This window comes from Dendropsophus ebraccatus, chromosome 2 (genome assembly GCF_027789765.1).
Source record: "Dendropsophus ebraccatus isolate aDenEbr1 chromosome 2, aDenEbr1.pat, whole genome shotgun sequence".
In the NCBI taxonomy this organism is placed as follows: domain Eukaryota; kingdom Metazoa; phylum Chordata; class Amphibia; order Anura; family Hylidae; genus Dendropsophus; species Dendropsophus ebraccatus.
Window position 1 is genome coordinate 219,419,500 of NC_091455.1, and position 26,592 is coordinate 219,446,091.

The 26,592-nt window shown below is 54.4% G+C and overlaps 1 protein-coding gene across 1 annotated transcript in view; it reads right to left on the reverse strand.

Moving 5' to 3' along the window:
* Positions 1-26,592, reverse strand: part of SMARCD3 (SWI/SNF related BAF chromatin remodeling complex subunit D3) — a 201,957-nt gene that overhangs the window by 174,293 nt on the left and 1,072 nt on the right. The window lies entirely within an intron of this gene.

Genomic DNA, 26,592 nt, shown 5'->3' on the forward strand with positions numbered 1-26,592 from the left:
TCCTCACCTCCTATCCTCACCTCCTATCCTCACCTCCTATCCTCACCTCCTATCCTCACCTCCTATCCTCACCTCCTATCCCCATATCCTATCCTCACCTCCTATCCTCATCTCCTATCCTCACCTCCTATCCCCATCTCCTATCCTCACCTCCTATCCTCACCTCCTATCCTCACCTCCTATCCTCACCTCCTATCCTCACCTCCTATCCTCACCTCCTATCCTCACCTCCTATTCCCATCTAGTATCCTCACCTCCTATCCTCACCTCCTATCCTCACCTCCTATCCTCACCTCCTATCCTCACCTCCTATTCCCATCTAGTATCCTCACCAATGGCGGATTATAATGTAGGCGGTTTGGGCGGCCGCCCGGGGCCCAAGGCTCTGGGGGGGCCCATGCCTTGCCACCCACATTATAATGCCGCCCGGGAGGCCCCCTCGCCACTGCACTCTTGTGACCGCAAGCATTGTTTCGCTTGCGGTCACAAGAGTCTCCGGCTGCCTCCGTCTGATGCGCGGCTGCCGGGGGTGTCCGTTCCTCTTCCCGGCAGCGCACGCATCACACAGCTCCTACTGCCGCCTGGGGCCCTGTACTGGGAGCGCACGTACCGGAAGTCAGGGCCCAGGCGGCACTAGGAGCTGTGTGATGCGCGCGCTGCCGGGGAGAGGACCGGACACCCCCGGCAGCCGCGCATCAGACGGAGGCAGCCGGAGAGAGGATCGACGGGGGAACGCAGGGTAGGTGAGTTATATTTTGTTATTTTTGTGTTATTTACTCACTGGGGGGCATCTATAAGGGGGGGGGGGGGAGAGGGGGACCAGCTATAAAGGGGGGGAAAGGGGGGGGGCCATCTATAAGGGAGGGGGGAGAGGGGGACTATCCATAAGGGGGGAGAGGGGGACCATCTATAAGGGGGGGAGAGGGGGACCATCTATAAGGGTGGGGGGAGAGGGGGACCATCTATAAGGGTGGAGAGGGGGACCATCTATAAGGGGGGGAGAGGGGGACCATCTATAAGGGAGGGGGGAGAGGGGGACCATCTATAAGGGGGGAGAGGGGGACCATCTATAAGGGGGGGAGAGGGGGACCATCTATAAGGGAGGGGGGAGAGGGGGACCATCTATAAGGGGGGAGAGGGGGACCATCTATAAGGGTGGGGGGAGAGGGGGACCATCTATAAGGGTGGGGGGAGAGGGGGACTATCCATAAGGGGGGGAGAGGGGGACCATCTATAAGGGAGGGGGGGAGAGGGGGACCATCTATAAGGAAGGGGGGAGAGGGGGACCATCTATAAGGGGGGGGGGGGAGAGGGGGACCATCTATAAGGGAGGGGGGAGAGGGGGACTATCCATAAGGGGGGAGAGGGGGACCATCTATAAGGGAGGGGGGAGAGGGGGACTATCCATAAGGGGGGAGAGGGGGACCATCTATAAGGGGGGAAGAGGGGGACCATCTATAAGGGGGGAAGAGGGGTACCATCTATAAGGGTGGGGGGAGAGGGGGACCATCTATAAAGGGAGGGGGGAGAGGGGGACCATCTATAAGGGAGGGGGGAGAGGGGGACCATCTATAAGGGAGGGGGGAGAGGGGGACCATCTATAAGGAAGGGGGGAGAGGGGTACTATCTATAAAGGGAGGGGGGAGAGGGGGACCATCTATAAGGGAGGGGGGAGAGGGGGACTATCTATAAGGGGGGAGAGGGGACCATCTATAAGGGTGGGGGGAGAGGGGGACCATCTATAAGGGAGGGGGGAGAGGGGGACTATCCATAAGGGGGGAGAGGGGGACCATCTATAAGGAAGGGGGGAGAGGGGGACCATCTATAAGGGGAGAAGAGGGGGACCATCTATAAGAGGGGGGGGAGAGGGGGACCATCTATAAGGGAGGGGGGAGAGGGGGACTATCCATAAGGGGGGAGAGGGGGACCATCTATAAGGGAGGGGGGAGAGGGGGACCATCTATAAGGGAGGGGGGAAGAGGGGGACCATCTATAAGGGGGAGGGGGACCATCTATAAGGGGGGAAGAGGGGGACCATCTATAAGGGGGGAAGAGGGGGGACCATCTATAAGGGTGGGGGGAGAGGGGGACCATCTATAAGGGTGGGGGGAGAGGGGGACCATCTATAAAGGGAGGGGGGAGAGGGGGACCATCTATAAAGGGAGGGGGGAGAGGGGGACCATCTATAAAGGGAGGGGGGAGAGGGGGACCATCTATAAGGGAGGGGGGAGAGGGGGACCATCTATAAGGGAGGAGGGAGAGGGGGACTATCTATAAAGGGAGGGGGGAGAGGGGGACCATCTATAAGGGAGGGGGGAGAGGGGGACTATCCATAAGGGGGGAGAGGGGGACCATCTATAAGGGGGGAAGAGGGGGACCATCTATAAGGGGAGAAGAGGGGGACCATCTATAAGGGGGGAAGAGGGGGAGCATCTATAAGGGGGGAAGAGGGGGGACCATCTATAAGGGGGGAAGAGGGGGACTATCCATAAGGGGGGAGACCATCTATAGAGGGGGAAAGAGGGGGACCATCTATAAGAGGGGGGAAAGAGGGGGACCATCTATAAGAGGGGGAAAGAGGGGGACCATCTATAAGGGGGGAAAGAGGGGGACCATCTATAGAGGGGGGAAAGAGGGGGACCATCTATAGAGGGGGAAAGAGGGAGACCACCTATAAAGGGAGACTATCTCCTATAGGATTAGCACCCTCCTCTCCTGACATCCTCTGTGCTGCTGGGACCTCCCCTATAGATCAACACCCTCCTCTCCTGACATCCTCTGTGCTGCTGTGACCTTGGGGGGGGCAACATCAGGGGACCAGGTGAGGTGGCGATATGTTTATTGGGGGCAGTGGAGGTGGGGTGGGCAATGCTTACTGGGGGTAGCAGCAAGGGACCAAACATTATGTTTATTGGGGCCAGCAGGGAGGGAGGCAGACAGTGTTTATTGGGGACAGTGGGGGGGGGGGGGGGGGGGGGGGGGCGCAGTAGCAGATTATAATGTGGGCGAATTGACAGAGGGGGGGGGGGGGGGGCCAGGTTGGGTGGACAGCCCGGGGCCCAGGGTACATTTAATCCGCCACTGCTCCTCACCTCCTATCCTCATCTCCTATCCTCACCTCCTATCCTCACCTCCTATCCTCATCTCCTATCCCCACCTCCTATCCTCACCTCCTATCCTCACCTCCTATCCCCATCTAGTATCCTCACCTCCTATCCTCACCTCCTATCCTCACCTCCTATCCTCACCTCCTATCCTCATCTCCTATCCTCACCTCCTATCCTCACCTCCTATCCCCATCTAGTATCCTCACCTCCTATCCTCACCTCCTATCCTCACCTCCTATCCCCATCTAGTATCCTCACCTCCTATCCTCACCTCCTATCCCCATCTAGTATCCTCACCTCCTATCCTCACCTCCTATCCCCATCTAGTATCCTCACCTCCTATCCTCACCTCCTATCCTCACCTCCTATCCTCACCTCCTATCCCCATCTCCTATCCTCACCTCCTATCCTCACCTCCTATCCTCACCTCCTATCCCCATCTCCTATCCTCACCTCCTATCCTCACCTCCTATCCTCACCTCCTATCCCCATCTCCTATCCTCATCTCCTATCCCCATCTAGTATCCTCACCTCCTATCCCCATCTAGTATCCTCACCTCCTATCCTCATCTCCTATCCTCACCTCCTATCCTCACCTCCTATCCTCACCTCCTATCCTCACCTCCTATCCTCACCTCCTATCCTCACCTCCTATCCTCAACTCCTATCCTCACCTCCTATCCCCATCTCCTATCCTCACCTCCTATCCTCACCTCCTATCCTCACCTCCTATCCTCACCTCCTATCCTCTCCTCCTATCCTCATCTCCTATCCTCACCTCCTATCCTCACCTCCTATCCCCATCTCCTATCCTCACCTCCTATCCTCACCTCCTATCCTCACCTCCTATCCTCACCTCCTATCCCCACCTCCTATCCGCACTCCTATCCCCATCTCTATCCTCACCTCCTATCCTCACCTCCTATCCCATCTCCTATCCTCACCTCCTATCCTCACCTCCTCATCCTCACCTCCTATCTCACCTCCTATCCCCATCTAGTATCCTCACCTCCTATCCCCGTCTCCTATCCTCACCTCCTATCCTCACCTCCTATACCTCACCTCCTCTCCTCACATCCTATCCTCATCTCCTATCCCTCACCTCCTATCCTCACCTCCTATCCCCATCTCCTATCCCCATCTCCTATCCTCACCTCCTATCCTCACCTCCTATCCTCACATCCTATCCTCACCTCCTATCCTCACATCCTATCCTCACCTCCTATCCTCACCTCTATCCTCATCTCCTATCCTCACCTCCTATCCCCATCTAGTATCCTCACCTCCTATTCTCACCTCTATCCTCATCTCCTATCCTCACCTCCTATCCTCACCTCCTATCCTCACCTCCTATCCTCACCTCCTATCCTCACCTCCTATCCTCACCTCCTATCCCCATCTAGTATCCTCACCTCCTATCCTCACCTCCTATCCTCACCTCCTATCCTCACCTCCTATCCTCACCTCCTATCCTCACCTCCTATCCCCATCTAGTATCCTCACCTCCTATCCTCACCTCCTATCCTCACCTCCTATCCCCATCTCCTATCCTCACCTCCTATCCTCACCTCCTATCCCCCACCTCCTATCCTCACCTCTATCCTCATCTCCATCCTCACCTCCTATCCTCATCTCCTATCCTCACCTCCTATCTCACCTCCTATCCTCACCTCCTATCTCATCCTCCTATCCCTCACTCCTATCCTCACCTCCTATCCTCACCTTCCTATCCTCACCTCCTATCCCCATCTCCCTATCCTCACCCTCCTATCCTCACCTCCTATCCCCATCTAGTATCCTCACCTCCTATCCTCACCTCCTATCCTCACCTCCTATCCTCACCTCTATCCTCATCTCCTCATCCTAACCTCCTATCCCATCTAGTATTCCTCACCTCCTATCCTCACCTCTACTCCTCATCTCCTATCCTCACCTCCTATCCCTCCACCTCCTATCTCACCTCTATCCTCACCTCCTATCCTCGCCTCTATCCCTCCACCTCCCTATCCCATCTCCTATCCTCACCTCCTATCCTCACCTCCTATCCCCATCTCCTATCCTCACCTCCTATCCCCATCTAGTATCCTCACCTCCTATCCTCACCTCCTATCCTCACCTCCTATCCTCTCCTCCTATCCTCACCTCCTATCCTCACCTCCTATCCTCTCCTCCTATCCCCATCTAGTATCCTCACCTCCTATCCTCACCTCCTATCCTCACCTCCTATCCTCTCCTCCTATCCTCACCTCCTATCCTCACCTCCTATCCTCACCTCCTATCCCCATTTAGTATCCTCACCTCCTATCCACATCTCCTATCCTCACCTCCTATCCTCACCTCCTATCCTCACCTCCTATCCTCACCTCCTATCCTCACCTCCTATCCTCACCTCCTATCCTCACCTCCTATCCTCACCTCCTATCCCCATCTAGTATCCTCACCTCCTATCCTCACCTCCTATCCCCATCTCCTATCCTCACCTCCTATCCTCACCTCCTATCCTCACCTCCTATCCTCACCTCCTATCCTCACCTCTATCCTCATCTCCTATCCTCACCTCCTATCCTCACCTCCTATCCTCACCTCCTATCCCCATCTCCTATCCTCACCTCCTATCCTCACCTCCTATCCCCATCTAGTATCCTCACCTCCTATCCTCACCTCCTATCCTCACCTCCTATCCTCACCTCCTATCCTCACCTCCTATCCTCACCTCCTATCCTCACCTCCTATCCTCACCTCCTATCCTCATCTCCTATCCTCACCTCCTATCCTCGCCTCCTATCCTCACCTCCTATCCTCACCTCCTATCCTCACCTCCTATCCCCATCTAGTATCCTCACCTCCTATCCTCACCTCCTATCCCCATCTCCTATCCTCACCTCCTATCCTCACCTCCTATCCTCACCTCCTATCCTCACCTCCTATCCTCACCTCCTATCCCCATCTCCTATCCCCATCTCCTATCCTCACCTCCTATCCTCACCTCCTATCCTCATCTCCTATCCTCACCTCCTATTCCCATATCCTATCCTCACCTCCTATCCTCACCTCCTATCCTCATCTAGTATCCTCACCTCCTATCCTCACCTCCTATCCTCACCTCCTATCCTCACCTCCTATCCTCATCTCCTATCCTCACCTCCTATCCTCACCTCCTATCCTCATCTCCTATCCTCACCTCCTATCCTCACCTCCTATCCCCATCTCCTATCCCCACCTCCTATCCCCATCTCCTATCCTCACCTCCTATCCTCACCTCCTATCCTCACCTCCTATCCTCGCCTCCTATCCTCACCTCCTATCCTCACCTCCTATCCTCTCCTCCTATCCTCACCTCCTATTCCCATCTAGTATCCTCACCAATGGCGGATTATAATGTAGGCGGTTTGGGCGGCCGCCCGGGGCCCAAGGCTCTGGGGGGGCCCATGCCTTGCCACCCACATTATAATGCCGCCCGGGAGGCCCCCTCGCCACTGCACTCTTGTGACCGCAAGCATTGTTTCGCTTGCGGTCACAAGAGTCTCCGGCTGCCTCCGTCTGATGCGCGGCTGCCGGGGGTGTCCGTTCCTCTTCCCGGCAGCGCACGCATCACACAGCTCCTACTGCCGCCTGGGGCCCTGTACTGGGAGCGCACGTACCGGAAGTCAGGGCCCAGGCGGCACTAGGAGCTGTGTGATGCGCGCGCTGCCGGGGAGAGGACCGGACACCCCCGGCAGCCGCGCATCAGACGGAGGCAGCCGGAGAGAGGATCGACGGGGGAACGCAGGGTAGGTGAGTTATATTTTGTTATTTTTGTGTTATTTACTCACTGGGGGGCATCTATAAGGGGGGGGGGGAGAGGGGGACCAGCTATAAAGGGGGGGAAAGGGGGGGGGCCATCTATAAGGGAGGGGGGAGAGGGGGACTATCCATAAGGGGGGAGAGGGGGACCATCTATAAGGGGGGAGAGGGGGACCATCTATAAGGGTGGGGGGGAGAGGGGGACCATCTATAAGGGTGGAGAGGGGGACCATCTATAAGGGGGGGAGAGGGGGACCATCTATAAGGGAGGGGGGAGAGGGGGACCATCTATAAGGGGGGAGAGGGGGACCATCTATAAGGGTGGGGGGAGAGGGGGACCATCTATAAGGGTGGGGGGAGAGGGGGACTATCCATAAGGGGGGGAGAGGGGGACCATCTATAAGGGAGGGGGGAGAGGGGGACCATCTATAAGGAAGGGGGGAGAGGGGGACCATCTATAAGGGGGGGGGGGAGAGGGGGACCATCTATAAGGGAGGGGGGAGAGGGGGACTATCCATAAGGGGGGAGAGGGGGACCATCTATAAGGGAGGGGGGAGAGGGGGACTATCCATAAGGGGGGAGAGGGGGACCATCTATAAGGGGGGAAGAGGGGGACCATCTATAAGGGGGGAAGAGGGGTACCATCTATACGGGTGGGGGGAGAGGGGGACCATCTATAAAGGGAGGGGGGAGAGGGGGACCATCTATAAGGGAGGGGGGAGAGGGGGACCATCTATAAGGAAGGGGGGAGAGGGGTACTATCTATAAAGGGAGGGGGGGAGAGGGGGACCATCTATAAGGGAGGGGGGAGAGGGGGACTATCTATAAGGGGGGAGAGGGGGACCATCTATAAGGGTGGGGGGAGAGGGGGACCATCTATAAGGGAGGGGGGAGAGGGGGACTATCCATAAGGGGGGAGAGGGGGACCATCTATAAGGAAGGGGGGAGAGGGGGACCATCTATAAGGGTGGGGGGAGAGGGGGACCATCTATAAAGGGAGGGGGGAGAGGGGGACCATCTATAAGGGAGGGGGGAGAGGGGGACTATCTATAAAGGGAGGGGGAGAGGGGGATCATCTATAAGGGAGGGGGGAGAGGGGGACCATCTATAAGAGGGGGGGGAGAGGGGGGACCATCTATAAGGGAGGGGGGAGAGGGGGACTATCCATAAGGGGGGAGAGGGGGACCATCTATAAGGGAGGGGGGGAGAGGGGGACTATCCATAAGGGGGGAGAGGGGGACCATCTATAAGGGGGGAAGAGGGGGACCATCTATAAGGGGGGAAGAGGGGGACCATCTATAAGGGTGGGGGGAGAGGGGGACCATCTATAATAGTGGGGGGAGAGGGGGACCATCTATAAAGGGAGGGGGGAGAGGGGGACCATCTATAAAGGGAGGGGGGAGAGGGGGACCATCTATAAAGGGAGGGGGGAGAGGGGGACCATCTATAAGGGAGGGGGGAGAGGGGGGACCATCTATAAGGGAGGAGGGAGAGGGGGACTATCTATAAAGGGAGGGGGGAGAGGGGGACCATCTATAAGGGAGGGGGGAGAGGGGGGACTATCCATAAGGGGGGAGAGGGGGACCATCTATAAGGGGGGAAGAGGGGACCATCTATAAGGGGAGAAGAGGGGGACCATCTATAAGGGGGGAAGAGGGGGAGCATCTATAAGGGGGAAGAGGGGGACCATCTATAAGGGGGGAAGAGGGGGACCATCTATAAAGGGGAAAGAGGGGGACTATCCATAAGGGGGAGACCATCTATAGAGGGGAAAGAGGGGGACCATCTATAAGAGGGGGGAAAGAGGGGGACCATCTATAAGAGGGGGGAAAGAGGTGGGACCATCTATAAGGGGGGAAAGAGGGGGACCAGCTATAAGGGGGGGAGAGGGAGACCACCTATAAAGGGAGACTATCTCCTATAGGATTAGCACCCTCCTCTCCTGACATCCTCTGTGCTGCTGGGACCTCCCCTATAGATCAACACCCTCCTCTCCTGACATCCTCTGTGCTGCTGTGACCTTGGGGGGGGCAACATCAGGGGACCAGGTGAGGTGGCGATATGTTTATTGGGGGCAGTGGAGGTGGGGTGGGCAATGCTTACTGGGGGTAGCAGCAAGGGACCAAACATTATGTTTATTGGGGCCAGCAGGGAGGGGAGGCAGACAGTGTTTATTGGGACAGTGGGGGGGGGGGGGGGGGGGGCGCAGTAGCAGATTATAATGTGGGCGAATTGACAGAGGGGGGGGGGGGGGGGCCAGGTTGGGTGGACAGCCGGGGCCCAGGGTACATTTAATCCGCCATGCTCCTCACCTCCTATCCTCATCTCCTATCCTCACCTCCTATCCTCACCTCCTATCCTCATCTCCTATCCCCACCTCCTATCCTCACCTCCTATCCTCACCTCCTATCCTCACCTCCTATCCTCACCTCCTATCCTCACCTCCTATCCCCATCTAGTATCCTCACCTCCTATCCTCACCTCCTATCCTCACCTCCTATCCTCACCTCCTATCCTCACCTCCTATCCTCACCTCCTATCCTCACCTCCTATCCCCATCTAGTATCCTCACCTCCTATCCTCACCTCCTATCCTCACCTCCTATCCCCATCTAGTATCCTCACCTCCTATCCTCACCTCCTATCCTCACCTCCTATCCTCACCTCCTATCCCCATCTAGTATCCTCACCTCCTATCCTCACCTCCTATCCCCATCTAGTATCCTCACCTCCTATCCTCACCTCCTATCCCCATCTAGTATCCTCACCTCCTATCCTCACCTCCTATCCTCACCTCATATCCTCACCTCCTATCCCCATCTCCTATCCTCACCTCCTATCCTCACCTCCTATCCTCACCTCCTATCCCCATCTCCTATCCTCACCTCCTATCCTCACCTCCTATCCTCACCTCCTATCCTCATCTCCTATCCTCATCTCCTATCCCCATCTAGTATCCTCACCTCCTATCCCCATCTAGTATCCTCACCTCCTATCCTCATCTCCTATCCTCACCTCCTATCCTCACCTCCTATCCTCGCCTCCTATCCTCGCCTCCTATCCTCACCTCCTATCCTCATCTCCTATCCTCACCTCCTATCCTCATCTCCTATCCTCACCTCCTATCCTCACCTCCTATCCTCACCTCCTATCCTCACCTCCTATCCTCACCTCCTATCCCCATCTCCTATCCTCACCTCCTATCCTCACCTCCTATCCTCACCTCCTATCCTCACCTCCTATCCTCTCCTCCTATCCTCATCTCCTATCCTCACCTCCTATCCTCACCTCCTATCCCCATCTCCTATCCTCACCTCCTATCCTCACCTCCTATCCTCACCTCCTATCCTCACCTCCTATCCCCATCTCCTATCCTCACCTCCTATCCCCATCTCCTATCCTCACCTCCTATCCTCACCTCCTATCCCCATCTCCTATCCTCACCTCCTATCCTCACCTCCTATCCTCACCTCCTATCCTCACCTCCTATCCCCATCTAGTATCCTCACCTCCTATCCCCGTCTCCTATCCTCACCTCCTATCCTCACCTCCTATCCTCACCTCCTATCCTCACCTCCTATCCTCACCTCCTATCCTCACCTCTATCCTCATCTCCTATCCTCACCTCCTATCCCCATCTAGTATCCTCACCTCCTATTCTCACCTCTATCCTCATCTCCTATCCTCACCTCCTATCCTCACCTCCTATCCTCACCTCCTATCCTCACCTCCTATCCTCACCTCCTATCCTCACCTCCTATCCCCATCTAGTATCCTCACCTCCTATCCTCACCTCCTATCCTCACCTCCTATCCTCACCTCCTATCCTCACCTCCTATCCCCATCTAGTATCCTCACCTCCTATCCTCACCTCCTATCCTCACCTCCTATCCCCATCTCCTATCCTCACCTCCTATCCTCACCTCCTATCCCCACCTCCTATCCTCACCTCTATCCTCATCTCCTATCCTCACCTCCTATCCTCATCTCCTATCCTCACCTCCTATCCTCACCTCCTATCCTCACCTCCTATCCTCATCTCCTATCCTCACCTCCTATCCTCACCTCCTATCCTCACCTCCTATCCTCACCTCCTATCCCCATCTCCTATCCTCACCTCCTATCCTCACCTCCTATCCCCATCTAGTATCCTCACCTCCTATCCTCACCTCCTATCCTCACCTCCTATCCTCACCTCTATCCTCATCTCCTATCCTCACCTCCTATCCCCATCTAGTATCCTCACCTCCTATCCTCACCTCTATCCTCATCTCCTATCCTCACCTCCTATCCTCACCTCCTATCCTCCCCTCCTATCCTCACCTCCTATCCTCGCCTCCTATCCTCACCTCCTATCCTCATCTCCTATCCTCACCTCCTATCCTCACCTCCTATCCTCATCTCCTATCCTCACCTCCTATCCTCACCTCCTATCCTCACCTCCTATCCTCACCTCCTATCCCCATCTAGTATCCTCACCTCCTATCCTCACCTCCTATCCCCATCTCCTATCCCCATATCCTATCCTCATCTCCTATCCTCACCTCCTATCCTCACCTCCTATCCTCACCTCCTATCCTCACCTCCTATCCTCGCCTCCTATCCTCACCTCCTATCCTCATCTCCTATCCTCACCTCCTATCCTCACCTCCTATCCTCATCTCCTATCCTCACCTCCTATCCTCATCTCCTATCCTCACCTCCTATCCTCACCTCCTATCCTCACCTCCTATCCTCACCTCCTATCCTCACCTCCTATCCCCATCTAGTATCCTCACCTCCTATCCTCACCTCCTATCCCCATCTAGTATCCTCACCTCCTATCCTCACCTCCTATCCTCACCTCCTATCCTCACCTCCTATCCTCACCTCCTATCCTCACCTCCTATCCTCACCTCCTATCCTCATCTCCTATCCTCACCTCCTATCCTCACCTCCTATCCTCACCTCTATCCTCCAGTGCCCAGAACTCCCCGAAGTTAAAGCTGCCATCTAGGGGTACAGCCTGTGAGACACCAGGATAGGAGCCCTGCACCAGGGGCCCTGAAGCACAAAACTAAAGGGGCTTCATAACCAACTGGGGGCACAAAGATGCACTTAAGGGCCCACTAGTACTGAGCAAGACCACTGGGGGGAATTATGGTGGGTGGCACTACCACAGTGAGGAGGGTGCTATGTTTGAGGGGGGCACAGTGATCATCTACTGATCATATGGCCCCAAGACCTGCGGAGGACGTGCGGTACAGTAGCTAAGCAATGTCTGTATTTTTTCTAATTGCTGGAGGAATCCTTGTGGTTGGCAGATAGAAGAGGCTGTGGCCTTCAGTAAGGGTGTAGGTCACAGATGGGAGTCGGAGGCAATAATCCTAGGTGTGATATATGTACACAGATAAGATAGGGAGGCCTCCGGTATACTCTATTATGTCCTCACTACACCCCTCTCCTAGTGCCGGGACCCTATCGGAGAGTCTCTGGCTGTAGAGAAAGACCAGGACTACTGGTCCTCTGTCTCCAGACCCTGACTCAAACATGTAAACATCTATACACCGGAGAACCAGGAGCATCTATACACCCGAGAACCAGCCCTGTCTATACACCCGAGAACCAGGCCCATCTATACACCCGAGAACCAGGCCCATCTATACACCCGAGAACCAGCCCTGTCTATACACCCGAGAACCAGGAGCATCTATACACCCGAGAACCAGCCCTGTCTATACACCCGAGAACCAGCCCTGTCTATACACCCGAGAACCAGCCCTGTCTATACACCCGAGAACCAGGAGCATCTATACACCCAAGAACCAGCCCCATGTATACACCCGAGAACCAGGCCCATCTATACACCCGAGAACCAGGCCCATCTATACACCCGAGAACCAGGCCCATCTATACACCCGAGAACCAGGAGCATCTATACACCCGAGAACCAGCCCTGTCTATACACCCGAGAACCAGGAGCGTCTATACACCCGAGAACCAGCCCTGTCTATACACCCGAGAACCAGGAGCGTCTATACACCCGAGAACCAGCCCTGTCTATACACCCGAGAACCAGGCCCATCTATACACCCGAGAACCAGGAGCATCTATACACCCGAGAACCAGCCCTATCTATACACCCGAGAACCAGGAGCATCTATACACCTGAGAACCAGGCCCATCTATACACCCGAGAACCAGGAGCATCTATACACCTGAGAACCAGGCCCATCTATACACCCGAGAACCAGCCCTGTCTATACACCCGAGAACCAGCCCTGTCTATACACCCGAGAACCAGCCCTGTCTATACACCCGAGAACCAGGAGCATCTATACACCCGAGAACCAGGAGCATCTATACACCCGAGAACCAGGAGCATCTATACACCCGAGAACCAGGAGCATCTATACACCCGAGAACCAGGAGCATCTATACACCCGAGAACCAGCCCTGTCTATAAACCCGAGAACCAGGAGCATCTATACACCTGAGAACCAGGCCCATCTATACACCCGAGAACCAGGAGCATCTATACACCCGAGAACCAGCCCTGTCTATACACCCGAGAACCAGGAGCATCTATACACCCGAGAACCAGGAGCGTCTATACACCGAGAACCAGGAGCATCTATACACCCGAGAACCAGCCCTGTCTATACACCCGAGAACCAGGCCCATCTATACACCCAAGAACCAGGAGCATCTATACACCCGAGAACCAGGAGCGTCTATACACCCGAGAACCAGCCCTGTCTATACACCCGAGAACCAGGAGCATCTATACACCCGAGAACCAGCCCTGTCTATACACCCGAGAACCAGGAGCAACTATACACCAGAGAACCAGCCCTGTCTATACACCCGAGAACCAGGAGCATCTATACACCCGAGAACCAGCCCTGTCTATACACCAGAGAACCAGGCCCATCTATACACCCGAGAACCAGGCCCATCTATACACCTGAGAACCAGGAGCATCTATACACCCGAGAACCAGCCCTGTCTATACACCCGAGAACCAGGAGCATCTATACACCCGAGAACCAGGAGCATCTATACACCCGAGAACCAGCCCTGTCTATACACCTGAGAACCAGGAGCATTTATACACCCGAGAACCAGGCCCATTTATACACCCGAGAACCAGGCCCGTCTATACACCCGAGAACCAGGCCCATCTATACACCCGAGAACCAGGAGCATCTATACACCCAAGAACCGGCCCTGTCTATACACCCGAGAACCAGGAGCATCTATACACCCGAGAACCAGGCCCGTCTATACACCCGGGAACCAGGCCCATCTATACACCCGAGAACCAGGAGCATCTATACACTCGAGAACCAGGAGAATCTATACACTCGAGAACCAGGAGCATCTATACACCCGAGAACCAGCAGCATCTATACACCCAGGAACCAGCCCTGTCTATACACCCGAGAACCAGCCCTGTCTATACACCCGAGAACCAGGAGCATCTATACACCTGAGAACCAGCAGCATCTATACACCCAAGAACCCGGAACATCTATACACCCGAGAACCAGCCCTGTCTATACACCCGAGAACCAGGAGCATCTATACACCCGAGAACCAGGCCCGTCTATACACCCGAGAACCAGGAGCATCTATACACCCGAGAACCAGACCCATCTATACACCCGAGAACCAGGCCCATCTATACACCCGAGAACCAGGCCCAACTATACACCCGAGAACCAGGAGCATCTATACACCCGAGAACCAGGAGCATCTATACACCCGAGAACCAGGAGCATCTATACACCCGAGAACCGGGCCCATCTATACACCCAAGAACCAGGAGCATCTATACACCCGAGAACCAGCCCTGTCTATACACCCGAGAACCAGGAGCATCTATACACCCGAGAACCAGGAGCATCTATACACCCAAGAACCCGGAGCATCTATACACCCAAGAACCCGGAGCATCTATACACCCGAGAACCAGCCCTGTCTATACACCAGAGAACCAGGAGCATCTATACACCCGAGAACCAGCCCTGTCTATACACCCGAGAACCAGGCCCATCTATACACCCAAAAACCAGTGCCGTCTATACACCCGAGAACCAGCCCCGTCTATACACCCGAGAACCAGCCCCGTCTATACACCCGAGAACCAGGCCCATCTATACACCCGAGAACCAGGACAGTCTATACACCCGAGAACCAGGCCCATCTATACACCCGAGAACCAGGCGCGTCTATACACCCGATAACCAGGCCCATCTATACACCCGATAACCAGGCCCATCTATACACCCGATAACCAGGCCCATCTATACACCCGAGAACCAGGCCCATCTATACACCCGAGAACCAGGCCCATCTATACACCCAAGAACAAGGCCCATCTATACACCCGAGAACCAGGAGCGTCTATACACCCGAGAACCAGGAGCATCTATACACCCGAGAACCAGGCCCATCTATACACCGAGAACAAGGAGCATCTATACACCCGAGAACAAGGCCCAACTATACACCCGAGAACCAGGCCCAACTATACACCCGAGAACCAGGAGCATCTATACACCGAGAACCGGGCCCATCTATACACCGAGAAGAAGGAGCATCTATACACCCGAGAACAAGGCCCATCTATACACCCGAGAACCAGGCCCAACTATACACCCGAGAACCAGACCCATCTATACACCCGAGAACCAGGAGCATCTATACACCCGAGAACCAGGAGCATCTATACACCCGAGAACCAGCCCTGTCTATACACCCGAGAACCAGGAGCATCTATACACCCGAGAACCAGGCCCAACTATACACCCGAGAACCAGAAGCATCTATACACCCGAGAACCGGGCCCATCTATACACCCAAGAACCAGGAGCATCTATACACCCGAGAACCAGCCCTGTCTATACACCCGAGAACCAGGAGCATCTATACACCCGAGAACCAGGCCCAACTATACACCCGAGAACCAGGAGCATCTATACACCCGAGAACCGGGCCCATCTATACACCCGAGAACCAGGCCCAACTATACACCCGAGAACCAGGAGCATCTATACACCCGAGAACCGGGCCCAACTATACACCCGAGAACCAGTGCCATCTATACACCCGAGAACCAGGAGCATCTATACACCCGAGAACCAGGCCCATCTATACACCCAAAAACCAGTGCCGTCTATACACCCGAGAACCAGCCCCGTCTATACACCCGAGAACCAGCCCCGTCTATACACCCGAGAACCAGGCCCATCTATACACCCGAGAACCAGGAGCATCTATACACCCGAGAACCAGCCCTGTCTATACACCGAGAACAAGGAGCATCTATACACCCGAGAACAAGGAGAATCTATACACCCGAGAACCAGGAGCATCTATACACCCGAGAACCAGGAGCATCTATACACCCGAGAACCAGGAGCATCTATACACCCGAGAACAAGGAGAATCTATACACCCGAGAACCAGACCCATCTATACACCCGAGAACCAGGAGCATCTATACACCCGAGAACCAGCCCTGTCTATACACCCGAGAACCAGGAGCATCTATACACCCGAGAACCAGCCCCATCTATACACCCGAGAACCAGGAGCATCTATACACCCGAGAACCAGGCCCAACTATACACCCGAGAACCAGGAGCATCTATACACCCGAGAACCAGGAGCATCTATACACCCGAGAACCGGGCCCATCTATACACCCGAGAACCTGGAGCATCTATACACCCGAGAACCAGCCCCATCTATACACCCGAGAACCAGGAGCATCTATACACCCGAGAACCGGGCCCATCTATACACCCGAGAACCAGGAGCATCTATACACCCGAGAACCAGCCCTGTCTATACACCCGAGAACCAGGAGCATCTATACACCCGAGAACAAGGAGAATCTATACACCCGAGAACCAGACCCATCTATACACCCGAGAACCAGGAGCATCTATACACCCGAGAACCAGCCCTGTCTATACACCCGAGAACCAGGAGCATCTATACACCCGAGAACCAGCCCCATCTATACACCCGAGAACCAGGAGCATATATACACCCGAGAACCAGGAGCATCTATACACCCAAGAACCAGGAGCATCTATACACCCGAGAACCAGGAGCATCTATACACCCGAGAACCAGTGCCGTCTATACACCCGAGAACCAGGAGCATCAATACACCCGAGAACCAGGAGCATCTATACACCCGAGAACCAGCCCTGTCTATACACCCGAGAACCAGGAGCATCTATACACCCAAGAACCAGGAGCATCTATACACCCGAGAACCAGGAGCATCTATACACCCGAGAACCAGGAGCATCTATACACCCGAGAACCAGCCCTGTCTATACACCCGAGAACCAGGAGCATCTATACACCCGAGAACCAGGCCCAACTATACACCCGAGAACCAGAAGCATCTATACACCCGAGAACCGGGCCCATCTATACACCCAAGAACCAGGAGCATCTATACACCCGAGAACCAGCCCTGTCTATACACCCGAGAACCAGGAGCATCTATACACCCGAGAACCAGGCCCAACTATACACCCGAGAACCAGGAGCATCAATACACCCGAGAACCAGGAGCATCTATACACCCGAGAACCAGCCCTGTCTATACACCCGAGAACCAGGAGCATCTATACACCCGAGAACCAGGCCCGTCTATACACCCAAGAACCAGGAGCATCTATACACCCAAGAACCAGGAGCATCTATACACCCGAGAACCAGGAGCATCTATACACCCGAGAACCAGTGCCATCTATACACCCGAGAACCAGGAGCATCTATACACCCGAGAACCAGGCCCATCTATACACCCGAGAACCAGGAGCATCTATACACCCGAGAACCAGGAGCATCTATACACCCGAGAACCAGCCCTGTCTATACACCCGAGAACCAGGAGCATCTATACACCCGAGAACCAGGCCCGTCTATACACCCAAGAACCAGGAGCATCTATACACCCAAGAACCAGGAGCATCTATACACCCGAGAACCAGGAGCATCTATACACCCGAGAACCAGTGCCATCTATACACCCGAGAACCAGGAGCATCTATACACCCGAGAACCAGGCCCATCTATACACCCAAAAACCAGTGCCGTCTATACACCCGAGAACCAGCCCCGTCTATACACCCGAGAACCAGCCCCGTCTATACACCCGAGAACCAGGCCCATCTATACACCCGAGAACCAGGCCAGTCTATACACCCGAGAACCAGGCCCATCTATACACCTGAGAACCAGGCGCGTCTATACACCCGAGAACCAGGAGCATCTATACACCAGAGAACCAGGCCCGTCTATACACCCGATAACCAGGCCCATCTATACACCCAATAACCAGGCCCATCTATACACCCGAGAACCAGGCCCATCTATACACCCGATAACCAGGCCCATCTATACACCCGAGAACCAGGCCCATCTATACACCCGAGAACCAGGCCCATCTATACACCCAAGAACAAGGCCCATCTATACACCCGAGAACCAGGAGCGTCTATACACCCGAGAACCAGCCCTGTCTATACACCCGAGAACCAGGCCCATCTATACACCGAGAACAAGGAGCATCTATACACCCGAGAACCAGGCCCAACTGTACACCCGAGAACCAGGCCCAACTATACACCCGAGAACCAGGAGCATCTATACACCTAGAACCGGGCCCATCTATACAACGAGAAGAAGGAGCATCTATACACCCGAGAACCAGGCCCAACTATACACTCGAGAACCAGGAGCATCTATACACCCGAGAACCAGGAGCATCTATACATCTGAGAACAAGGAGCATCTATACACCCGAGAACCAGCCCTGTCTATACACCCGAGAACAAGGAGCATCTATACACCCGAGAACCAGGAGCATCTATACACCCGAGAACAAGGCCCGTCTATACACCCAAGAACCAGGAGCATCTTTACACCCGAGAACCAGGAGCATCTATACACCCGAGAACCAGCCCTGTCTATACACCCGAGAACAAGGAGCATCTATACACCCGAGAACCAGGAGCATCTATACACCCGAGAACCAGGAGCGTCTATACACCCGAGAACCAGGCGCGTCTATACACCCGAGAACCAGGAGCGTCTATACACCCGAGAACCAGGAGCGTCTATACACCCGAGAACCAGCCCTGTCTATACACCCGAAAACCAGGTCCATCTATACACCAGAGAACCAGGCCCGTCTATACACCCGAGAACCAGGAGCAGGTATACACCCAAAAACCAGGAGCGTCTATACACCCGAGAACCAGGAGCATCTATACACCCGAGAACCAGGAGCGTCTATACACCCGAGAACCAGGCCCATCTATACACCCGAGAACCAGGCCCATCTATACACCCGAGAACCAGGAGCAGGTATACATCCAAAAACCAGGAGCGTCTATACACCCGAGAACCAGGAGCGTCTATACACCCGAGAACCTGGAGCATCTATACACCCGAGAACAAGGAGCATCTATACACCAGAGAACCAGGAGCATCTATACACCCGAGAACCGGGAGCGTCTATACACCCGAGAACCAGGAGCATCTATACACCCAAGAACCAGGCCCATCAATACACCCGAGAACCAGGCCCAACTATACACCCGATAACCAGGCCCATCTATACACCCGATAACCAGGCCCATCTATACACCCGATAACCAGGCCCATCTATACACCCGAGAACCAGGCCCATCTATACACCCAAGAACAAGGCCCATCTATACACCCGAGAACCAGGAGCGTCTATACACCCGAGAACCAGGCCCATCTATACTCCCGAGAACCAGGCGCGTCTATACACCCGAGAACCAGGCCCAACTATACACCCGAGAACAAGGAGCATCTATACACCCGAGAAGCAGGCCCAACTATACACCCGAGAACCAGGAGCATCTATACACCCGAGAACCGGGAGCGTCAATACACCCAAGAACCAGGCCCGTCTATACACCCGAGAACCAGGAGCATCTATACACCCGAGAAGCAGGCCCAACTATACACCCGAGAACCAGGAGCATCTATACACCCGAGAACCGGGAGCGTCAATACACCCAAGAACCAGGCCCGTCTATACACCCGAGAACCAGGAGCATCTATACACCCAAGAGCCAGGCCCATCTATACACCAGATAACCAGGCCCATCTATACACCAGATAACCAGGCCCATCTATACACCCGAGAACCAGGAGCGTCTATACACCCGAGAACCAGGAGCATCTATACACCCAAGAACCAGGCCCATCTATACACCAGATAACCAGGCCCATCTATACACCCGAGAACCCGAAGCGTCTATACACCAGATAACAAGGCCCATCTATACACCGAGAACCAGGAGCATCTATACACCCGAGAACCAGTGCCGTCTATACACCCGAGAACCAGGAGCGTCTATACACCCGAGAACCAGGAGCATCTATACACCCGAGAACCAGCCCCGTCTATACACCCGAGAACCAGGCCCATCTATACACCCGAGAACCAGGCCCAACTATACACCCGAGAACCAGCCCCGTCTATACACCCGAGAACCAGCCCTGTCTATACACCCAAGAACAAGGCCCAACTATACACCCGAGAACCAGGCCCATCTATACACCCAAGAACCAGGCCCATCTATACACCCGAGAACCAGGAGCATCTATACACCCGAGAACAAGCCCCGTCTATACACCCGAGAACCAGGCCCATCTATACACCCGAGAACCAGGCCCATCTATACACCCGAGAACCAGGAGCATCTATACACCCGAGAACCAGGCCCATCTATACACCCGAGAACCAGCCCCATCTATACACCCGAGAACCAGGCCCATCTATACACCCGAGAACCAGCCCCATCTATACACCCGAGAACCAGGCCCATCTATACACCCGAGAGCCAGGAGCGTCTATACACCCGAGAACCAGGCCCATCTATACACCCGAGAACAAGGCCCGTCTATACACCCGAGAACCAGGAGCATCTATACACCCGAGAACGAGGAGCATCTATACACCCGAGAACCAGCCCCGTCTATACACCCAAGAACCAGGCCCATCTATACACCCGATAACCAGGCCCATCTATACACCCGAGAACCAGGCCCATCTATACACCCGATAACCAGGCCCATCTATACACCCGAGAACCAGGCCCATCTATACACCCGAGAACCAGGCCCATCTATACACCCGAGAACCAGGCCCATCTATACACCCGAGAACCAGGCCCATCTATACACCCGAGAACCAGGCCCATCTATACACCCGAGAACCAGGCCCATCTATACACCCGAGAAAAAGGCCCAACTATACACCCGAGAACAAGGAGCATCTATACACCCGAGAACCAGCCCCGTCTATACACCCGAGAACCAGGCCCATCTATACACCCGAGAACCTGGAGCATCTATACACCAGAGAAAAAGGCCCAACTATACACCCGAGAACAAGGAGCATCTATACACCCAAGAACCAGGCCTGTCTATACACCCGAGAACCAGCGCCGTCTATACACCCTAGAACCAGGAGCGTCTATACACCCGAGAACCACGCCCATCTATACACCCGAGAACCAGGAGCATCTATACACCCGAGAACCAGGCCCATCTATACACCCGAGAACCAGGAGCATCAATACACCCGAGAACCAGGAGCATCTATACACCCTAGAACCATGCCCATCTATACATCTGAGAACCAGGAGCATCTATACACCCGAGAACCAGGCCCATCTATACACCCGAGAACCAGGCCCATCTATACACCCGAGAACCAGCCCTGTCTATACACCCGAGAACCAGCCCTGTCTATACACCCGAGAACCAGGCCCATCTATACACCCAAGAACCAGGAGCATCTATACACCCGAGAACCAGGAGCGTCTATACACCCGAGAACCAGGCCCATCTATACACCCGAGAACCAGGCCCATCTATACACCCGAGAACCAGTGCCGTCTATACACCCGATAACCAGGCCCATCTATACACCCGAGAACCAGGCCCATCTATACACCCGAGAACCAGGCCCATCTATACACCCGAGAACCATGCCCATCTATACACCCGAGAACCAGGAGCATCTATACACCCGAGAACCAGGCCCATCTATACACCCGAGAACCAGGCCCATCTATACACCCGATAACCAGCCCCGTCTATACACCCGATAACCAGGCCCATCTATACACCCGAGAACCAGCCCCGTCTATACACCCAAGAACCAGGAGCATCTATACACCCGGGAACCAAGCCCATCTATACACCCAAGAACCAGGAGCATTTATACACCCGGGAACCAGGCCCATCTATACACCCAAGAACCAGGCCCATCTATACACCCGAGAACCAGGAGCGTCTATACACCCGAGAACCAGGCCCAACTATACACCCGAGAACCGGGCCCATCTATACACCCGAGAACCAGGCCCAACTATACACCCGAGAACCAGGCCCATCTATACACCTGAGAACCAGGCCCATCTATACACCCGATAACCAGCCCCGTCTATACACCCGAGAACCAGGAGCATCTATACACCCGAGAACCAGCCCCGTCTATACACCCGAGAACCAGGCCCATCTATTCACCCGAGCACCAGCCCCGTCTATACACCCAAGAACCAGGCCCATCTATACACCCGGGAACCAAGCCCATCTATACACCCAAGAACCAAGCCCATCTATACACCCGAGAACCAGGAGCGTCTATACACCCGAGAACCAGGAGCATCTATACACCAGAGAACCAGGCCCGTCTATACACCCGATAACCAGGAGCGTCTATACACCTGAGAACCAGGCCCAACTATACACCAGAGAACCAGGCCCATCTATACACCCGAGAACCAGGAGCGTCTATACACCCGGGAACCAAGCCCATCTATACACCCAAGAACCAGGCCCATCTATACACCCGGGAACCAAGCCCATCTATACACCCAAGAACCAAGCCCATCTATACACCCGAGAACCAGGAGCGTCTATACACCTGAGAACCAGGCCCAACTATACACCAGAGAACCAGGCCCATCTATACACCCGAGAACCAGGAGCGTCTATACACCAGAAAACACTGCACTTTTATTACACCACCTGCCCACCTCTATACAAGCTTCCCATCCATAGTGCCCCAAATGGTTATAACGCCCCCTATTGTAGCCCATCCAGTATTAAATCAACCTTAATTCGAGAGCGCTACTATAATAGTGTCCCCCAATAGTGCCCCCTTTAGTAGGTAACTCCTCCTTGTACTGCCAGATATACTATATACTCCCCCAATAGTGCCCCCTTTAGTAGGTAACTCCTCCTTGTACTGCCAGATATACTATATACTCCCCCAATAGTGCCCCTATAGTAGGTAATCCCCCCATATACTAGTTAAAGCCCCTTACCGCCTCTCCCCAGCGTCGCTCCTCTGATGCCTGTACATCCCATTGCTATTAGTATGTTAGGGGCCCTGTGGGCGTTCCTGGGCCCCCACTGCACCACTGCCCCTGCATGTGGCCTCCTACACTCATGCGCACGTCAGACTAACTTTACAAAATTTGTAAATTAAAGTTAAAGTTAAAAAAACCCATTGTGATTAACAAGCATCGGAGGAGCGACGCTGGGAAGAGGAGGTAACGGCTACCAGGAGCGATCAGCAGCTTCTATTAAAGCAGTTTTCCTTTCATTCCAACTGGGCATCTTATAATATTTCCATTGTACAGGATGCCAGGGAAGCTGAGTGACCCCCGTTATACAGGATGCAGGGAAGCTGAGTGACCCCATTATACAGGATGCTAGGGAAGCTGGGTGACCCCCATTATACAGGATGCCAGGGAACCTGAGTGACCCCCATTATACAGGATGCCAGGGAAGCTGAGTGACCCCATTATACAGGATGCCAGGAAACCTGGTGACCCCATTATACAGGATGCCAGGGAAGCTGTGTGACCCCATTATACAGGATGCCAGGGAAGCTGAGCCTGAGTGACCCCATTATACAGGATGCCAGGGAAAATGAGTGAGCTCATTATACAGGATGCCAGGGAAGCTGAGTGACCCCATTATACAGGATGCCAGGAAGCTGAGTGACCCCATTATACAGGATGCCAGGGAAGCTGTGTGACCCCATTATACAGGATGCCAGGAAGCTGAGCCTGAGTGACCCCATTATACAGGATGCCAGGGAAGCTGAGTGACCACATTAAAAAGGATGCTGGAAAACCTGGTGACCCCATTATACAGGATGCAAGGGAAGCTGAGTGACCCCATTATACAGGATACCAGGGAAGCTGAGTGACCCCATTATACAGGATGCCAGGATAGCTGTGTGACACCATTATACAGGATGCTGGGAAGCTGAGTGACCCCATTATACAGGATGCCAGGGAAGCTGAGTGACCCCATTATACAGGATGTCAGGGAAGCTGAGTGACCCCATTATACAGGATGTCAGGGAAGCTGAGTGACCCCATTATACAGGATGTCAGGGAAGGTGAGTGACCCCATTATACAGGATGCCAGGGAAGCTGAGTGACCACATTATACAGGATGCCAGGAAAGCTGGGTGACCCTATTATACAGGATGCTGGCAAAGCTGGGTGACCCCATTATACAGGATGCTGGGAAGCTGAGTGACCCCATTATACAGGATGCCAGGGAAGCTGAGTGACCCCATTATACAGGATGCCAGGGAGGCTGAGTGACCCCATTATACAGGATGCTGGGAAGCTGAGTGACCTCCATTATACAGGATGCTGGGAAGCTGAGTGACCCCATTATATAGGATGCAGGGAAGCTGAGTGACCCCATTATACAGGATGCCAGGGAAGCTGAGTGACCACATTATACAGGATGCCAGGAAAGCTGAGTGACCCCATTATACAGGATGCTGGCAAAGCTGGGTGACCCCATTATACAGGATGCTGGGAAGCTGAGTGACCCCATTATACAGGATGCAGGGAAGCTGAGTGACCCCATTATACAGGATGCCGGGAAGCTGAGTGACCCCATTATACAGGATACCAGGGAGGCTGTGTGACCCCATTATACAGGATTCCAGGGAGGCTGGTGACCCCCATTATACAGGATGCCAGGGAAGCTGAATGACCCCATTATACAGGATGCCAGGGAAGCTGAGTGACCACATTATACAGGATGCCAGGGAGGCTGTCTGATCCCATTATACAGGATGCCAGGGAGGCTGTCTGATCCCATTATACAGGATGCCAGGGAAGCTGGTGACCCCATTATACAGGATGTTGGGAAAGCTAAGTGACCCCATTATACAGGATGTCAGGGAAGCTGAGTGACCCCATTATATAGGATGCCAGGGATGCTGAGTGACCTTATTATACAGGATGCTAGGGAAGTTGAATGACCCCAATATAAAGAATGTAAGGGAAGCTGAGTGACCCCATTATACAGGATGCCAGGGAAGCTGAGTGACCCCCATTATACAGGATGCTGGGAAGCTGGGTGACCCCATTATACAGGATGCTGGGAAGCTGGGTCAACCCATTATACAGGATGCAAGGGAATCTGAGTGACCCCATTATACAGGATGCCAGGGAAGCTGAGTGACCCTATTATGCAGGATGCTAGGAAAGATGAGTGACCCCCAGGGCCGGCCTTAGGGGTGTGCGAGCAGTGCGGCCGCACAGGGCGCTGTGCACTCCCGGCAGGAAGGGGGCGCCACCTGCATTCCCCTGAGGCCATAAATACGGCCCTGCCTCAGCACAGCAGCCGAGGAAGCTCTTCTCCCCGGACATGTGACTGCAGCCTGGCCCCCATCCCCCGCCCCCCACAGCGTCTCCCAGCTCACAGAGGCCCATAACCCCGCCCCCTCCCCCGACGGAGACATCAGCAGTGTGATCCTCCGCTCTACCTGCTTCTCCTCATGGGCAGAGACATCCTCCACTACTGCTGCAGTGTGACTGGGAGTATATCTATCTCTGTCTGTGTGTGTTAGTGGAGTTTGTGTGTGCTCTGTGTGTGCTAGTGCTCTGTGTGGTAGGACAACATCTCCCAGCATGCCCCTGTGTGGTAGGACAACATCTCCCAGCATGCTCCTTTGTGGCTCTGTGTGGTAGGACAACAACTCCCAGCATACTCCTGTGTGGCTCTGAGTGGTAGGACATCTCCCAGCATACTCCTGTGTGGTAGGACAACATCTCCCAGCATACTCCTATGTGGCTCTGTGTGGTAGGACAACAACTCCCAGCATACTCCTATGTGGCTCTGTGTGATAGGACAACAACTCCCAGCATACTCCTATGTGGCTCTGTGTGGTAGGACAACAACTCCCAGCATACTCCTATGTGGCTCTGTGTGGTAGGACAACAACTCCCAGCATACTCTTATGTGGCTCTGTGTGGTAGGAGAACAACTCCCAGCATACTCCTATGTGGCGCTGTGTGGTAGGACAACAACTCCCAGCATGCTCCTGTGCTGCTCTGGTAGGACAACAACAACTCCCAGTGGTGGGTATGTGTATATGTGACTGTATGTGTGTCTGTGTTTGCAGGATATATATACTGTGCGTCTGTGTAAGCAGTATATACACTGTGGGAGAGATTCATCAAACATGTGTAAAGTGAAACTGGCTCAGTTGCCCCTAGCAACCAAAGAGTCTGTGAGGAATGAAAGGTGGAATCTGATTGGTTGCTAGGGGCAACTGAGCCAGTTTCACTTTACACCATGTCTGATGAATCTCTCCC